Genomic DNA, 19846 nt, shown 5'->3' on the forward strand with positions numbered 1-19846 from the left:
TCATTGCATCTCAGTATTACTCTAGCTCAAACACACCTAACCACAGTTTCCACAACAATAAGCTCACTTGGGTTGCAATCTGGACAGCAATATCATAGAATAACATTTTACAAACACTCAGAACAAACGAGTGCAATTCATTGTATCTTTACAATTCATCATTCCATTCTCAAGTATATAATAATAAGCAACTTAACATCAGTTAAGATTTTTTTCCCTAGTATATATGGTGCCTATCACAATGGAGGAAGCTCACCTGAGTACAAATATAGTTTACTAAAATCAAAAGACACTTGAAAAAATGTTATTTAAGGCTCTCAAAGATATAAAAATGACTTTTCTAATCGACATGGTTACAGACAAAAATCAGCACATTCAATCTCTTACCATTCCTACTTTTATTTAGGGAAAAACAAACCAACCATCTATACAAAGCCTCAATATACAATCATTACATGGGGATGCAAGTGTATGTGTCCCGCCACTCTCCAACCTCACCTCCCACGGACACGAGGATCTCACCCAGTGATCCCCTGTTCTGTAAGGGAAATGGGTACAGGTGCATCCCTTCTTTTCTTTACTTTTAATCACTCACTTTCATTAGTAAAGCAGACAAAAAAGTGCATGGGGAACTCACAAGCCATCTCACTCCCCTTCTGAAAACCCTTAACATCCCAAATGGAACTCGCTCACCATTTACAAAGACTGCATAGATATTTTAGATTTTTATGTAACATTTGAACAAGGCAATCATTCTATGAAATTCCAGGAACTCAAAACAGTTCCTATATTAATATATATGAACTGCTGCCCCCGCCTTGGAAACATCGTGGAACATGGCAGTTTTACAACAATATTTCTGAACTTGAATAGTTCACGTGTCTTTTGACAATAACAAAAACAAGGCATTAAAGAAATTGAACCTCTTTTGCCGAGCACAACAAAAAAATTCCAAAAATTAATCTGCCAGCAGATTTACATCATTGCCATCGCCAAGAAAAAGTATTTAGTAACAGTCGAGTCAATTGCAAATAGTTAATTTAGCAAATTGGATTGTCAACAATAGAGAGATAAATCAACGACAAATTCCAGTTCATCTATTACAACGAACATAATAATAATTGTGCTGCTCATTTATCATTTGAGATGTGCATTATAATGCAGTTAGAATGCCAACGAAAATACAAAAATTCATCCAATACTTCTGCGCAGCATGATAGCAAATCAGCATTTTGTTTGACTTTCGACCTTTCTTGGAACACTTCAAGCTGTGAAAAGAATGCAATGTATAGTTACAATCAAGATATACATTAAGCAAAATTACATTTCTTTATAAAGGAACCACATATTCCATACAAACTTGGACACAATAAAAAGTTTTTTAGTCTCCCAAGTTAATTATTCTGAACTTCTGCACAATTCAGCCTTAAAGACAAAAAAATGGTATCAGTAACTACAATATCTATTAGTAGCAAATTTTTTCTATGATACAGGATGAAGCAACCAATTCCTGTAGTCAAACAAGGGCATAGTGGTATAGAAGACATACTATTAGGAATCAATATTGGCCTATATGTCATTCTTTCTCAATAAAACCCAGGGACACAAACCCAACCCAAAACCCCAGAGTACCGGGTGTTGGGACATCTCCAGGACCATTCCGCGCGGGTGCTCTGAAACTCCAGTGTGGTGTGATGGTGCTTGGGGACTTTTAGACTCCAACAGTCCCTCAACAGCACCATGAATGTGACAAGGTGAGGTCATCTGCGGGAATGAAAAAGTACTTTAACATCCTACTTGAAAAGTGTTATATAAGTAGCTTGCAACTCCCTTCACCTATTGAAGATATTGTTTAATGTTTCAAATATGATTTATCACCATACAAAGCTACCAATTATTTGGATGGGCCATTATCAACAATTGGATATAAAAATTTCACTCCAAGAAATCTTGAGGCCTAGTTTATTTTGATGTAATAAATATTTGAACTTCAGAAAATTTTATTTGTAATGCGAAAAATATTTACTCAAATTCTGTAATAATTGTTTTCTGAACTAAATTATAGAATGTTCCCAATGAAACTGTACCTGGTTCACACTCGGTCTACTTGGGTCTGCCCTAGTTCAACCTAGGTTTGACCCAAAGGAACCAACCTGCTTGGCTTCTAATGGAGGAGCATCTTGGGCTTGCTTGCAATCCTGCATGTTGGAGGTGTTTTGGCGAAGTATTGTGGACTCGATCACCAAATAATGATGCTTGGTCACTGAAGGGTCTAGTTATGGCCGAGATGCTCGATCGTCGTTGGAGCTCAATGCATTTTGTGGTGCTCGGTTTATGTTGGCTGCTCGACACTCTCTGTGTGCTCGGCATAAGTTGGTTGCTCGGCACTCTCTGTGTGCTCGGCATGCACTAGGAGCTCAACAGTGCTTGGGAGTTAACTGATGCTCGGCTTGGTCTTTCTAACGCTCGGCTTGGTCTTGGTTCCTGATGGTGCCAAGTTGTCTATGAGCTCACTTTTGGTATTTAATTCGTGTTGAAATCGACTTCGGGTATTTAAATTGTGTTGTAGCCGACTTGTGGCTCAACATATATTTAATGTAAGGGATTTAATTTAATTTGTAATGAACTAGGCCAACTTGTGGCTTAGTTGGATATAAGTAAGGGATATTGGGGAGTCTTTTAGAAAGAGGAGAGTAAGTGATCCATCTTGGAAAAGAGGATGCGAACTTTGAAAGGCTAGTGGCTGAGGCTTGAAAACTAGGAGAATGTTTGGTGGGCTTGTGAGCACAAGTTAAGATTTCCTTGGTGATTTTCTTTCGGAGTTCAAGTATGGACAAGCTGGGAGTAGTGTTTGGATTGGATCTTGGAGGATCTTGCAAAACTATTATTGTAATTGTTGTTGTATTTGGCCCTAACCCAGAAGGCCTTACAACCAAGCATATTGCATATAATCAATTGTTTTATGAATGAAGAGTTGTGATTTGGTATCACATCTTGCATTATTGTTGCATTGTTTTGGTGTTTCCGCTGTGTGGTTATTTGTTAGGCGCTTGGACATCTCCTTTAGGGATTCTCCTGCCTTGTACTACATCAAATGGTATCAGAGCCAAAGTTTTCCTAAGTGGTAGACAAATCGCCAAAGTCGAGGCGATTTGCACCAAGACATTGGTGAAGGCTGGAGAGATGGTTGATCTAGTGGAGCTGATTGATCTTCTTGATTGTGTATCTATTGATTAGGGTTTGCAAAGATTTTGGAAGATGCCTCTAAGAAGACTGGACCCTGGGGCAATTGATCATCTTAGTGATGTTGTGGAGGAAAGGATCTCAAAGAAGATTAGAGCAGAATTCAGATCTAAGATTGCATTGATGAAGAGTGACATGATTGCTGAATTGTGAGTGATTTAGGTCGTGTACCTAGGCATGTGGTTACTGAAGATGGTTATGAAGAAGTTGTTGAAGACTTTGAAGTTACTGGATCTAGTGGTGAGGACAGAACTGATCATGTGGAGAGACCCACTGGAACTAGGGTTGGTCAGTTTGCTAGACCTGGATCTCAATTGAAGCTGAAGCATAAGATGGAGGTTTTTAATTTCTCAGGTACTTTGACTCATGAAGACCTGATTGATTAGATTGGTGAATTGAAAAACTACTTTGAACTTGAGGATATTGAAGATCCACTTAGAGTGAGGTTGGCACAAACTAAGCTGAAAGGACATGTTGCTCTTTGGTGGAAAGAACTACAAAGAGACAGAGAGGAGGAAAGCGAAATGAAGATCACTAGATGGAGGTTGATGGTGACTAAGTTAAAGGCTAAGTTCATTCTTGATGATTATGAACTTGAGTTGCTTAAGAGGTTGCAGAATATGAAACAAAAGGATATGACTGTGAAAGATTATACTGAGGAGTTCTACAAGTTGACTATTTGGTCTGGGCATAGAGAATTGTCAAAGAAGAAAGTAGCTCGGTACATTAATGGTTTGAGATTCATTATTCAGGATGTGGTTGGTATGTTGAATATTTCTTCGGTTGAGGATGCTTATCAGTATGCTCTGAAGGAAGAAGTTAAGTTGAAGAGGAAAAGTCAAGGGAATGCTAGAGGGAAGGTGAAGCAAGATAGCTTGGCAAAGGCTAAATTGAGTGCAAAAGGTGAGCCAAATCTATTAGAAGGACAGGTGGAGGTGAGTTCAAAAGTAATTGTTTTAGATGTGGTAAGGAAGGGCATAGATCTTTTGAATGTCCTCGTGGTAGGAGAGGAGTTGTTGTGAATGAGGTTGTAGTCCAAGATAGTCAACCTAAGCAAGGAGAGAGTTTACTAACTCGGCGAGTACTAGTTGGTCAAAGGACATTGGATTCTTGTCAGAGGACTAATTTGTTCAAGGCTTGTTGCAAGTCTGGTGGTAAAATCTGCAAGATGATTGTGGATGGTGGTAGTACTGATAACTTTATTGCTGAGGAGATGGTTCAAAAACTTGGTTTGAAGAGAGTGAGACATCTTTATCCTTATAGGATTGGCTGGTTGCACGGTGAGCATGCTTTGGAAGTGAGGGAGCAGTGCCTTGTTGATTTCCAGATTGGGCAGTATAAGGATCAAGTGTTGTGTGATATTGTGGACATAAACAGTTGTCATGTGTTGCTTGGCAAACCTTGGCAGTACGATTGCAGATTTGTGCATGATTGTGTCAAGAATGTGTTTACTATTGTGAAAGGTGGTAGGAAGCATTCCCTGATTCCTTTGCAGAATAAAAAGTTCACTACGAGAAACCTGAGTATTGGCAATCGAGTTGACTTGGGAGATCAGCATTGAAAGCAGACCTGTATCACACCTAGGATGGATGAGACGAAGCAGAAGAAGGGAAACAGTGTGCAAGTTGAAGAGTTGGAGGATATGTATGTGAAGAACCAGTTTGGGATTTATGTGTTGAATCCTAGAAGATGTTCTTCCAACTACTGAGAACATCTTTTCGCACTTGGGGTGTTTGATGCAAGAGCATTCTGGGCTTGCTTGCAATCCTGCATGTTGGAGGTGTTTTGGCTAAGTATTGTGGACTCAGTCACCAAATAGTGGTGCTTAGTCACTGAAGGGTCTAGTTGTGGCCGAGGTGCTCGATCGTTAATGGAGCTCGGCACCTTCTGTGGTGCTCGACTTATGTTGGTTGCTCAGCACTCTGTGTGCTCGACATATGTTGGTTTCTCAGCACTCTCTATGTGCTTTGCATACACTGGGAGCTAGGCAGTGCTTGGGAGTTTACTGATGCTCGGCTTGGTCTTTCTAACGCTCAGCTTGCTTTTGGTTACACTTGGTGCCGAGTTGTCTATGAGCTCACTTTTGGTATTTAATTTGTGTTGTAGCCGACTTTGGGTATTTAATTTGTGTTGTAGCCCACTTGTGGCTCAACATAAATTTAATGTAAGGGATTTAATTTAATTTGTAATGAACTGGGCCGACTGCTTAGTTGGGTATAAGTAAGGGGTGTTGATTGTCCCTCTCAAATTTTAGCACCATTTGTATGGGGTCCTTATGATCCAAAGTCTCCTGTGAAACCTATGAAACAGTTCCAATAAGAGTTTCACCATCAACACCTACAAGTTGTGGCATGCAAAAATGGAAATGTAATTTTTGTGGCACAAAATGGTTTTGAAGAATTATTAGAGTTAATTCACACCACCTCTTTTGGACTAGAAATTGTGTGAGTACATGCAAAATCTTGTCAAGTGCTGAAAATGGCAAGTTTAGAATTGAAATAAACAAAATGTGGGGAATTCCTAATGGTAGTTTAGTTCCAATGCCTAAGTCTTTGGCTAGTATGCAATAGGTGCACACAATTCAGCAGTTACGGGGGTAGCATGTTACTTCTACGTGTATCTTGCATTAGAAAGTAAGGACTATGTCAGAATCAGCTTCGAGAACTTCATCCATTCACAGTTTAGCAAGAAAGGGTAGGGCAAGGGAAAGTAAGGTAGGAAGTTGTAGGAACCCCATTGCCAATTTGTTTAATGTCCACGAGATGGTTAGACAATGCCATTGGTACATTCTTCTTTACCAATGGCATCCCTTTGCATGCAGCTTGATCTCCTTATTATAAGGAGTTGATGTCCTTGGTGGCAATGGAGAAAGGGCCATCATTTGTGCCACTATCACACCCCTCCAAGATACTTTATATTAAACAGTGGTTTTGTAAATTGAGCTCTAAATGGTTTTAGCTTTAAATTAAACAATGGTTTTGTAAATTGAGCTCAAAATGGTTTTGGCTTTACATTAAACAATGGTTTTGGAAATTGTGCCCTAAATGGTTTTATTTGGAGTGAACTGTGGTTTTGTAGGTTGTGCTTGAAGTGGTTTCTGGTTTAATTTTAAATGGTTTTGTGAATTATGCCACAGGTGGTTCTGCATGAAATAATTTATGATTTTGAATTATCCTTATTTGTATAATGAATTTAATTTAATTTTAAGATGTTATGGTTAATCAAGTCTAGTACATTTAATTATTATTTTGCATTATGTATGTCTCTAAATTTACCATAATATGATAACAGACTGAATGCTATTGTACTGCAAGTGGGTGCAGGATCGATGCAGCCTCCAAAGGATGGGAAAGGTATCATCGGGAAAGATGTTTGGTCACCTTCGTAGATCAAATTTCTGGTAAGAAATTGAAATGGATATGTTCATCTTTAGCTTTGATTAATGTGCATGACTCCTGAGTCAAATTGTTACCCCCACTTGCACCATATAGGATATGTTGACCACGTATAGCTTGTAAGGGGTTCTAAAAACGTTATTAGGGTTATCCCAAAGCAAAATTTAATATGTGCCGATTTAAAATATGTATGTTTGGGTAAATATGTCAGCTATATGAACATATTTACCTATATTTCTCTGTGTGCTCGGCATGCACTGGGAGCTCGGCAGTGCTTGGGAATTTACTGATGCTCGGCTTGGTCTTGGTCCCTGTTGGTGCCGAGTTGTCTGTGAGCTGACTTTTGGTATTTAATTCGTGTTGTAGCCAATTTTGGGTATTTAATTTGTGTTGTAGCCAATTTGTGGTTCAACATATATTTAATGTAAGGGATTTAATTTAATTTGTAATGAATTGGGCCAACTTGTGGCTTAGTTGGATATAAGTAAAGGGTGTTGTGGAGTCTTTTAGAAAGAGAAGATTAAGTGATCCATGTTGGAGAAGAGGATGCAAACTTTGAAGGGCTAGTGGTTGAGGCTTGAAAACTAGGAGATTGCTTGGTGGGCTTGCGAGCACAAGTTACATTGCCCACACAAGTAAATGTCACAATAGAATTACCCAAACATAAATAGTAAATAGAATTACCCACACAAGTAAATATGTGTTATGTGAATGTTTTGACTATATGAACATACATGTTTTATATTACCACTTGCTAGCACTAAGGCATTCCGGTGTAATGCATAGCGACACACTAAGTAATGTTGATGAGAAATTGTACAGCCATAATTTATTAATGCTTAGTTAAGTCTAACTTGATCATGTCCAAGTCGCCACCTTTCGATAATCCTATTGAATTTAATTCTTTGGTTAATGGATGAGTTGTCAGGAAAGCTTGGCTCCATATATTGAAATATTTTTGGAAAACATGAAGGTAAAGGATTTTATCGGGAGAGAGGGAATCTGATTTTGGAACTTCCAAAAACAAAAATGATCCCTAGCATGCAAATACATTCTTGAAGCACGAAGGGTGGTAGTGGAAATAGTGTGCCCACTCATTGTGAGTTAGGGATGCACCTCCTGCCAATATAATGAGGATGAGAAAACAGCTTTGAGCAGCAACTCTTCTTTCTAAGTTTGTAGTTTTGCATTCTTTGCAACTGAACACTATCATGAACCTAGGAAAAATAAACGTTGCACTTTGGGTAGCTTGGGACTCAGGTGGGGATGAGATACTTGCCGAGCCTTTTATGAGGAAGAGCTAATACAGACCTTGCAGTCTCTCAGCCAGCATGTCCAGGCACGTGAAATTCCAATCGCTTTATTACTTTCTTTTGAATTGAATGAACTAGAAAAGTCAAGTTGCCATCATAGTTTCCTGTTCAAAAAGGTTCTGATAATCACATCCCAAAAGAATGGAATGTTTCTGCTATTTTGTCTTGTTTATATCTGAAGTTCCAGTTTTATGCTTAAACATGAATGGAAAAATAGAAGTACAGTTAGGTGTTGCATAGTTCAAATTAAAAGAATCTTTGAAGATGAAATTAGCAGAGAGAAATTGAACCAAATCTTGATCTGGTGCTGGGCGGCATGCCCAACGTGCCGCTCAGCTATTTCAATAGCATATAAACTTTTAGACATCCAAACTTACGTTGCATGCATTTAAGGCATTCTCTTGATCGTTTTTATGTCTCAACTCTCAACAGAAAGGACTTAAGCCAAAAGAAAAGTAATATGAAGGGTGACTAAGCTGTTAATGTTCAGACAGAACCGATGCAACCTGAAAGAATGGAAACAATAACCTTTAATGCCTTAACAATAACTCAGACTGCTTCACGTGCCATGTGTGAACTGGTTCAGTATAGGCAGTCCAACATAGCAGCAGACAAGTAGGAACTGTAACAATAGGTTCGATTTGACCAATATCTAAAGCATGATACAATAGTAATGATGTACTAAGAACATGCAGTTTATGGACGGTACTCCAGGATAGAGAATACCTATCAACACTTGTAGCAGAGCAACCTTACAAACCTACAACATTAGAAAGGTCATGCACAATGTAAGCACTAAGCCCAAGTTAGGACACCCTGGGAAAACCAACCATAAACAAGTCAGTCACTTCACATAAGCTGCAAAAGTTGATCTATGCAAGTCAGATGTAAAAGAAAAGTCTCAAATTATTCATAGCTGCAATCTAACCTAATAAGAGTAATGCTAGTGATCCAAGCTCAGTGGATACCTAGTAATTGTAGTTTAGACAATTGAATTTAGATGGTGCAAGTCGATAATGTGTGGACTGATTCCATGCTTGCCATGAGTATAAATCTTTGGCCAAGTTACACCAGAACTTGTCAGTGCTTGTCAATCTCTAATTCCCAGATACAACTTCGTCAGGAGTTACACCAAGTTAGCAGAAGCTTTAGGGTGTAACCGACTAAGGTTGTAGGGTAACAACAGTTCCAAATGACTCGATCCCTTACCACGTACTTTTCCCTTGCAAAGGACCAGGCACACTCCAACTAGAAGCGTACAAAGGAGGTTCAGGTTGATCCATGGTTCGGTGGTTAAACGCCCCAATGATAATCCCTTGGGGAGGTTTGTGAGTGCATTGATTCCATGCTTGGCCAGATAAGGGCGGTTGAGCGTGAGAGGGACCCCAATTTAGCATTGTACAATGAGCACATTCGGCCTATCATTCACTGCAGATAGAAGAAGTTGAACAATCCTTTGCACATGGTTGCCTATGCATTGAATCCTAAGTGGTACATGCCTAGGCCTAGAAGAGATACACCACAACAGGATGATGAGGTGAAGACCAGGTTCTTTAGGTGCATTGTAAGACGTCTAATGTTGAGATTGCTGGTGAGATTTGTTCAGATTGGACGGAATTTGACACTCTTACAAGCAATTGCTAATTCAATATTCATTACTAATATTTACTATCTCTAGTTTAGTAACTTCAGTTTTTCTATTAAGTGTATTTATGGCATTATGTTCAAACTTATTACATTCTAGGTTTTACTCGGATTGGGCACAGATGGGCGTTAGAACAATAGCATACAAGCACTCAATTTTGTGATGGAAATATCATATACCACAGAGGGCAAAGATTACCAATCTAGCCAATCGATTGCTATCTCAGGTTTGTAGTTCCTCATTTTTAGAACCTATTCAAGTTCTAAATTTTATCATTTTTAATTTTAAGTTAAAGAATCATACTTTTCTGATTTTCTCACAAGAACCATTGGTTTGCTATCTCAAATTGATGAGGATGAGATTGCAGCATAAGTCAATGTAGTGCTAGTTAGTGTTTTTTTAGCAGAACTTGACCATGAGGAGTCCAATAGTTCTAGTGTAGAGGACTTTGGCTTGGGGTGATGATTAGAGGCCTCCCTTTCTTACATTTTGACATGATTTTGTACTCATTTTGGCTAAGTTGCCAGTTCGGGTTTAGTTCCAAGTTCGAAATTTGAAAACCAATTCACTGGTTTGACAAAATTTTGGAAAGGGGTTTGGGTTCGTTTGGGTTTGTTAGTACAAAAACATGTAAAAATTATTTATATATATATATATATACATTTTTATGAAGCATGAGTTAAAATTAGAATGTAGCATAGAAGCATAAACACATTTAAACAACAAAAACTTTAAAACACCGTAAACAATAACATATCATAGTGATCATACCATCATATAGTAACATAGTTCAATCAACTTCAACATCAAATATTCAAAACATTTAAAATATCAAGTTCAAGTAATCATTGTTTCACGTTCATGGTTTAACTAATGGAATGAAAATCTATTGTGTCAAAGCAACACAGGGCTCTAACTTAATTTCTTATCGCCCCTCCCCTATTATCGTAAATGAGCCAGTTGGACCCGTCTCTGATTCCTACTCACTGCCTTACCCTTAAATAGTAGGGGTAGGCCCCCCCATAGAATTGTAGTGTGATTCCTTGTCCATTCAAAAAGGGTGGGGTCGAAGGGTCGGTTGGTTTAAATGATTGAAACTGAGAAAATGAACTTATTTTAGATCTTGTTTAATCTTTCCATTTTGCAATTTTATACCTAGTTTTTAGCTTCTCTTAGATTTTCACAGGTGGTTAATGATGGAAACAAATCACTAAACATTCAATTCTTGAGAAAATAATGCCAATCAGGATGCACTGAACTTGTAAAAGGGCTTTCAAAGCAAAGGCTGAGGCCAAAAGATGAGTTTGGATAAAGTAACATAAACACACAAGGTGTAGAGTTGTCTCAATCATCAAGGCCAGATGCAAGTCACAGATGACTTTGATGGAAGAGATACTCCTTTGTCATGTAATCTAAGTTGAAAGTTGACCCAAAATGGGGAATCAATTGATTCTGTGTTCCCTTATTTCGCTTGTAAGTTATGTACTAATATTTATTGGCAAGATGTCAGGGAAATGATGGGTGTAAATTCTCCTTGAGAAAGTCTTCTGAGAAGTGAATGCTTTAGAATCTATAGTATGCTTTGCTTTGTTTGTTGTTCTGTCTTTGTCCGGACAATATTATGTGTTCCCGCTGTTTGCTGGATTTCTGCTCTTTCATTGGCAGTCCCTTAGGCCTCTTGTTGGACATTAAAATTTATATAATGATCTATCTATTAATAACACCTTTTTAGGTTACATGGACGTCAAAACATTATACAAAATTGCAAATAAAACACTTAAAAGAGAACCCTGGTCGAACCAAGTTTGAACCGGACCCGAACTTGGAACCGGTTCGAACCAGATCGTGGTTCGGAGCGGGGGGGGAGGGAGGTACCCGTGCAACCTAGCATTTTGGTATTGATTATGATTCATTATTTCATATCATGCTACTCTACTCATTATCATGATCATCTTCATGAATTACTATATTTCATATTTGAACAATGAATTTTGAACAAATAGATTAATAGAGTGTCATTACTGAATGGTGACATAATTGTGACCGGGTCAGTTGAATTGGAAAAATGAGTGTGGAAAGCAGAACAAGGCTTTTTAAAAATTCATACATAGCAAGTAGCAGGGTAAAAGGTCTGATCCTATCAACAAAGTTTGGGGATTATATATATCCAGTCAATAATTATTTCAGGCAAGAAAACCCGGCAAATAATTATTCAGTCACTTCCAACTACTGTATCTAAACTCTGATTACTAGCTGGTTTGAAAAGTATGGAAATAGAATTCAAGATCCACTTTCTCAGCCTACCCCTGCAGTCCCTCAAGGCTTCAGAAATACACATCCTTACTGGTGGAAATTTATTAACGTCAAAATATACAGTCAAACATATAGTTCTAAAGAATAAACAGAGACAACTGGAATGAGGTCTTCGAATACAAGCATGAAATGGTTATGATAGAAGTCTATATGAACCATACAAGGTATCGATCATCATTCTGATCTAAGAAGGTAATGATAAATAATTTGACTGTATATACCAAAAGATAACATCCACATCAAACATGACAACCGCACCTAATTGGAGGATTCAATAAAAATATAATTAAGCAGCATACAAGCGTTGACATCAGCAGGAAATACGAGTCCAGACAGGATGAGGGAATATGAGGGTCCAAATAATGCTTAAAACCTGTATGCAACATCAATATGGTTGAAAGAAAAGTAACGATAAAACCCAGATTTAAGAGTACCAATCAGCGATAAAGAGGTTTGGTGTATCCAGTATTATCATTATCAAGACACTGCACATTAACTATGACCAGTGGCAGAAAGGTTTGGATATTTACGGCATCATAAGGCTATCAAAAGCATCTTCTCCAAGTCCAAATATGTAGCTGTGCATACAGTGCAGGATCATTGCAACTCAAACATCTGCGAATGTATAAAATCTTCAGAGGTGATTGGAAGGAAGTAACAAAGGCAATATAGCAACGCTGAAGTGTGGTTCGTCTTTTGTGGTCGCTATAAACAACATAACCAATTATCAACCAAACATATGGATTATGCATTATAACGCAAAAGACATAATAGTTTATGTTACGAAGAGGTGGGATTAATTAATAAGAAGAGTAATATGACTTTTTGAAAGGTCACAATTTTAGAAAAATAGGATATATATAGGGGCAGAGATTATAAACCACATTATTCGAAAAAGAACCATTTATAAATATTTGTAGGAAGGAATAAGGAGCAAAAATATGGCTTTGTAATATGAATTCAAATATTTGTAATAAAATAGAAGGCCATTTATTTATTTTCTAAAAGGCGAGGAGATTTAAAGTGCAGTTGATTCGTCCTTTATAATCATTTTTGAATTCTATAAACAATTTTGGTCAAATAAGTGGACAAGGTTATCTATGGCATTTTAAACTCGATCATCACAAATATTGTGAAAAATTTAATTGTTTCTGAATCTGTGTCCAATCTGTCTCCCCGACCTTAGGAATTAAAGCACAATCTGGACTAGTTTAGAATTGTGTATATATATTTGATCTGTCACCTCTTGATTATTAAACTATTTATAGTTTATGTGCATAGAACATCATAAAGTTGTACGTTATAATCTTCATTGTAGTTGACTTTGTTGCCCGAATAAGCCAAAGCACTAGTCTTTTTATCATTGAAGTATTGGATTTATATTTGAAGTCGTAAAATCTATAACTTCCTTCTTACACACCTCAAATCCATTGTTAAAAAACTTATACAAAACATTCATTTCAAAACTATAATGTAACTCCATGTTAATCGAGTACAACGACCTTGCCAGTCGAAGAACTCCCAAAGCTTAAATTTTCTATAGAAAAGCTCTAAACCAAGTGATCAGGTTCGAGGAGAAGATCTACCTGCCTAGTGTAGCAGAGCTTGAAGTGCAAGGGAATCAAGGTGATTCTTGTTTGTTGGCCTGAACTAATTGTGGAATCCTATTGGAGAAGTAGCAAGCTCTTGGATTTCCAATCTATGGTTTTGGGAACCAACAAAACTAACTTACTTCTTGTTACAAGCTAGAGTTGTCGTTGCACCAAAAGACCCTGTTAGTGCCTGATACCACTTATTTATAGAAAACAGAAAGCAGTTAAGCCATGTGATGAAACCCCAAGGGGAACGTCGGTGTTTAGTCCAACACTTTCATCATTATGTTACATTGTTACTCTTTTGGTTATTCAAAAGTTTTGGTTTGTGTTGCAATTTTTCCATCTCAAGCATTTGGTCTATTATACTGTAAGTGTGAGGCCTCGCTCTGATCCATCGTATCACATCTGATACATTTTATTTTTGACATATTATGACTCAATGTGTTTGAGACACTAATGTGTTAATACCTTAATTATGCAATTAGTGATGATTAAATATGTGTGCAGAAATGAGAAAAGTTATTTAAATGAAAATTTTAATGTTTTAACCAATGTGATTATGCAAATGTGGTTTTAAAATATGAATGTGATGTTATCGAACTACTGATATTCGAATTGAGTGTGCAGGATAATTAACCATGGAATTAATAGAAGTATAGGTAATTGACCCTATGTGCAAACTGTAACACTAAGGTTGAATCCAATAAAGTGATTCGAACCTCGTTGTCTAGTGTTTAATTTGTATCATAATCGGAATGTATGCATCATTCTGTATTTTGTGACATGTCAAATGTTATGTAAAAATAAATCTTATGGTGTCACTTGACACCCATCATATGCATATGTGGACAAACATATCAGTTTAGGGTTAGCAAAGTAACCCATCAATCTAAGACTGATTAGTTAGTAACCTAAATTAGTTCCCCTTAATTAGGGTTTAGTGGAAAGGTTACATCCTTAGGGTTTTTGAAGATCAAATATTTCAAGCCACTCGTATAGGTCATAAATTGATCCTAAAAGCCAAAATTAATGCAATTCAAGTGCCCAAGTGGTATGTGTATGGGCTAGGAACTTTTTCAACCCTTCTAGAACTTCCTAGCAAAATGGCGAGCGAGAGCGAAGGAAGCAATGTTTTTCAAAAATTGAATTTAGGTAAGGGCGGGACTCTGCAGGAATGTCGAGATCGGATCCCTGGTCTGGAACACGGGTCACAGGCGGGGGATGGACAGGCATCTTCTGGTACTAGGTACCAGTCGGAGATCCTAGATGGGGACCCAGTTATCCCCCCCAAGGAGGTGGTCAAGATTCCTCCGCTTCCCAAAGCAGACCTGCCAACAAAATGGTCTTCTCTATTCAGGGTCAAACCTTTAGGTAAGTCATCTTTCCTGCCTGTTAATACTATTCCGGAATCTGAGAAAGGTACCTGTGCTATCGCCATCACAGACGAAATCGTGGATCACAGCATTCGATCCATGGCCTCTACTCTGGTTGGCAAATTTCTGGGGCCGAGACCTAACATAAACAATGTAAGGTCCTTCATCAAGAAGAATTGGGCTCTGAAAAGTCATGTCTCAGTCACGGCAATGGCGAAGGGTTTCTTGTCTTTTGCTTTTTCATGCATGGAAGATATGTCCAACATCCTCTGTGAGGGACAGTGGGCTATTGGTCGCTCCACCCTGGTGCTCCAGAAGTGGACCTCCAATCTGAACTTGAACGACTTTTTTTGTCCAAGCCCCTGTCTATAGGCTAGATTACCTAAGTTGCCTTTAGAGTTTTGGAACGAAGATGTTTTTGTGGGGCTTGCAAGGACTTTTGGTGAACTCCTATCTACAGATCCGATCACTGCCTCCAAGCGCCACCTCAACTATGCTCGCATCTGTATTGGAGTCAGGGAAGGCACAGACATGCCTGCATTTGTGGCCTTTCACTCTAAACTTGGAGTGCACATTCAAAAACTGGTTTATGAAACTATTCCTTTCGCCTGCTTTCTCTGCCTGAAGGCAAGTCACAAGGCCAACCAGTGCCCTACGGTGGTCAAGCAGAAGACGATGGTCCCTGTTACCTCAGACAATTCCAAGAAGCTTCCTCCTCCCCCTCGCCCAGCAGCCAAGGGGAAGAAGAAACTGATCTGGAGGCGTAAACCATCTAGGTCTTCACAGACGTGGATTAGCAAGGCAGTTAAGCAGATTACCCCCGGGCAGATTGACACCATTTTGGAGGATCAAGCCCACATTGATCCTGTGGTGGAATCCCTTGATGCAGAGGACGGTCCTGAGGCGGTAGGGTCAGAGCAGAACGGCTAGAGGCAAGAAAAACCCTGCTCTAAAGAAAACATTGGTCAGAGGATTGAGCCCCCCTGTTCAGATGGTAGGCTGGACTCTCCTCAGAAGATCTCCCCAAGGCCTATGGTCCCCCTGACCCGACCTCTGGGTCCGGGTTCTGATCAGGCGGAGACTATGCTAGCTCTTAAAGGATAGGAGGCAAAACTCCTTCAACTTATCAACAACTCTTCCCCTAACCAGGTTGCTCATTGGGAAGAGTGGATAGACAGCTGCTCTCTGGACAATCTAGATGGCTGGTGTATGAAGAAAAAATATCATAGGAAGCACCAACCTCATGACCTCCCCTCGTTGTCCCCAACGACAACCAAGAGCAAGGTAAAGGCTGATGTTGGGATAACTCCCAAGCAACCTGATAAGAAGAAATCAAACCAGCTATTGCAAGAAGAAACCAAAAGAAACCTGGCAGACAGGAGCCAGAGAACCATCAAGGAATTCTCAGAAAGCAAGAAATGAAGGTCATTTCTTGGAACATTAGGGGCCTTAATGGAGCCCATAAACAGGAACTTATCAGAAATTTGATCAGAGATCAAAGACCCGATTTTTTGCTGATCCAAGAAACTAAGATGAAAAGGAATCTAGTTAATAAGATTTCTTTTAGTAAATCCATGAACAGTGAAGCCACGGATTCAGAAGGAGCCTCGAGAGTGGTGATGATTCTTTATAACAGTAGGGCATTCAAGTTGTCCCCCATTTTTGTTGCAAAGAATGTTCTCCTTTGCAAGGTGTCCCATATCCATACTGATGACTCTTGGTTCATTTTAAACCTGTACGCCCCTAATTCAGTAAGGGAAAGGAAAGCTAACTGGGACAAGATCTCAGTGTTCTTTGCCAACTACAATATTAACAAAGGGATAGTTATGGGAGATTTTAACTCTCCCCTCACAGATGGTGAAAAAAGCGAACATCTTGCCCCGGATCAGAACAACAAGCTCGACCTCTCCAACTTCATCCTCAACCTGGCTTTCATGGATCTGGACCTCTTGGGGGTAAGATTCACTTGGTCTAACAGAAGAGTTGGTGGGGAATGCATCCAGGTCTGTCTTGACAGAGCTCTCATCTCTCTTGGGTGGCTACAGACTCACTCTTGTAGACTCTCCCTTCTCCCCAGAATTGGCTCTGACCACTCTCCTATTTCTCTCTCTGTTAGCCCCCTGGCAGTGAAAAGGTCTTTCCCCTTCCGTTTTGAGAAAATGTGGATTTCCCACCCGGATCTGGAATCTAAGATATCTTCCTAGTGGGATATTGAGGTTGAAGGCACCGCAATGTTCAGGGTTGCCCAAAAATTGAAGAATGTGAAAAGAAACATTAAAGTTTGGAACAAGTCCGACTTTGGTCACATTTTCCAGGATAAAGACGAAAAGACAGACCAGCTCTGTATCATTCAGGAAGAAATTCAGCACAATAGATATAATGACAAGAACAGGCTGGAAGAACGAGCCATCCTCTCTGACCTCCACAACATAATATCTAAGGAAGAACATTATTGAAAACAAAGATCTAGAGTCAGTTGGCTGAAAGAAGGTGACCAGAACTCTTGTTTCTTCCATTTGACCATGCTCAAACATCGCACAAACAACAAGATCGTAAGCATTAAGAAAGGCCAAGACCTTCTTTCCAAGGAAGATGAGATTGCGGATGAAGTTGTTCAGTTCTTCTCATCCCTCCTCTCCAAGGACCCCTCTCTGTTGGCGATTGATCAAGCTGACATTCTGTCGGCAATCCCTTCATTACTGCAACTGCACCACAATTCTATGCTGAAAGCTATCCCCTCCCAGGAGGAAATCCTCCAGGCTCTCAACTCTCTTCCGGGGGACAAAGCTCCTAGCCCGGACAGTTTCGCGACTTTCTTTTTTCAAACCTACTGGGAGGTGGTCAAAAGGGACGTTACTAAGGCTGTCCAAGAATTCTTTGGGGCCAAAAACCTTTTGAAAGAGCTCAACGCCATTTTCCTGGTTCTCATTCCTAAGATTCTGAGGGCTGATACGCTGGACAAGTTCAGGCCTATTAGTCTTTGCAATTCCTTTTACAAAATCATCTCTAAGGTTCTTACCACCAGACTCCTCAACATTCTCCCCCTATTTATCTCCCCCCAGCAGACTGGTTTTGTCCTTGGCAGGCAGATTCTTGACTCTATTGTCACGGTTCACGAGGTCATCCACTCTCTGGAGGCTGGCAAGAAGGAAGGCTTTCTGCTAAAGTTGGATATGTCTAAAGCCTATGATAGGGTGGATTGGAATTTTCTCTTGGCGGTCCTTCAGGCATTTGGTTTTGATGCTCAGGTATGCAAGATTATCTCTCAACTTGTCTCCTCTCCATCTTTATCTGTTTTGGTTAATGGCTTCCCCTCTCTTTTCTTCTTCCCTTCGAGAGGACTGAGGCAGGGTGACCCCATCTCCCTTGTTCTCTTTATCATTATGGCTGAATGCCTGGGAAGACTCATCCAGAGGAAACGTCAGGACAGGAGTTTGCAGGGTCTCAAGCCCTCTTCGGGCCCCTCTACCTTCTCTCACCAGCAATTCGTGGATGACACCATCTTGGGGGGAGAAGCTACTATCCGTGAAGCCAAAGCTTTCAAGGGCATTCTGAACACCTACACCAGGGGTTCAGGCCAAGCTATTAACTAGGAGAAGAGCTTAGTTTTCTTCATCAACACCCCTTTGGAGAGAAAGAGGAAAATTGCTCAAATTTTGGGAAGCGGCATTGGATCCCTGCCAGCCAATTATCTTGGCCTGCCCTTGGGCTTCAGACCCCCGAACTCCTTCTGGAACAGCATCATTGATAGATTCAATAAGAAACTTGCTGGATAGAAAGGGGCTACCCTTAGCCAAGCTGGCAAGTGTACCCTGGTGAAATCCATTTTCCAGAACCTCCCCACTTATGCTTTAAGCCTCTTTGGAATCCCTGCCAAACATGCGGATAGAATGGAGAAGATTCAGAGGGACTTCCTTTGGTCAAAGGTTGATGACCATAAGAGATATCACCTTGTCGCCTAGGATCTTGTTTGTCTCCCTAAACGCTATGGACGTCTAGGCATCAAAAAGATTAAACACCTCAACAACGCCCTTTTGGCCAAATAGCTATGGCGTATCTTTCAAAGCACCGATGTTTGGAGGGATATCCTAACCGAAATATCTGAGAAGTCAACCCTTTAACTTCCTGATAAAAGAGACCGAGATTCCCCAGGGGTCCTATATCTAGAATGGGATCTCAAAGGCTAGACCCCTGGCGAAGTCAAAGGCAAAATGGAAAGTTGGCAAAGGGGATAATATCTTATTCTAGCAGGACAACTGGACTAGTGAGGGACCTCTTATCAACCACCCCATTTATGGAAGATGGGCAAAACAGTGCATTGAAAGTTATGGTAGGCAAGTCAGTGATTACAAAACTAGTCAAGGTTGGCAGGACCTCACTGAGCTATCCCCGGACCTTATCCCTCTGATGATTTTATTGAATGCCACCCCCATCAACAACAATAGGGACTCTGTCATTTGGGGTGATAACTTGGATGGGCTTTTCTCTGTAGCCTCTGGCTACTTCTCCTTATGGGCCAGAATGGAGAAGCCATTGTGGGCCAGTGCCTGGATTTCTGGCCTCACTCCCAAAATTAATATCTTTTTCTGGCTACTACTGCAAGACAAAATTCTTACCTGGACAATTTAGCCAAGAAAGGCCAATTCATCCCCAATAGGTGCAGCCTTTGCAAGCTTAACCTGGAATCGGTAAATCACCTATTCATCCTCTACCCCTATTCCTCTAAGGTGCGAAATCTTTTGACCAAGCATCTTGGCTTCAGCTGGTGTCCCCCTGACAACATCCAGGACTTCTTCTACCAGTGGAGAAGCCACCACTCTGTTTTGAATACTCAGCTTTTTAGCTCCTGGATTCTCCCACACTTTTGCTGGGGAATTTGGAAAGAGCGCAACAACCGAATCTTCAGAGACAGAGAGGTTCCTAAGTCCATAATTGCTGAGAAAATTGAAGGTCTAACTATGGAGAACTT

At 39.9% G+C, this 19846-nt stretch overlaps 1 pseudogene across 1 annotated transcript in view; it reads right to left on the reverse strand.

Annotated features, from left to right (window-relative positions):
• Window positions 1-753: 753 nt before the first annotated feature.
• Window positions 754-19846, reverse strand: part of LOC149531685 (lysine--tRNA ligase-like) — a 65637-nt pseudogene continuing 46544 nt past the window's right edge. The window contains exons 13-14 of the transcript XR_016358743.1: window positions 1550-1764; window positions 754-1268 (exon numbers count right to left, since the gene is read on the reverse strand). The product of XR_016358743.1 is annotated as a lysine--tRNA ligase-like (transcript). The remainder of the gene's footprint in view (window positions 1269-1549; window positions 1765-19846) is intronic.

The sequence above is a fragment of the Cupressus sempervirens genome, chromosome 11, assembly GCF_028749045.1.
Source record: "Cupressus sempervirens isolate cs-2001-9-10 chromosome 11, ASM2874904v1, whole genome shotgun sequence".
Classification (NCBI taxonomy): Eukaryota; Viridiplantae; Streptophyta; class Pinopsida; order Cupressales; family Cupressaceae; genus Cupressus; species Cupressus sempervirens.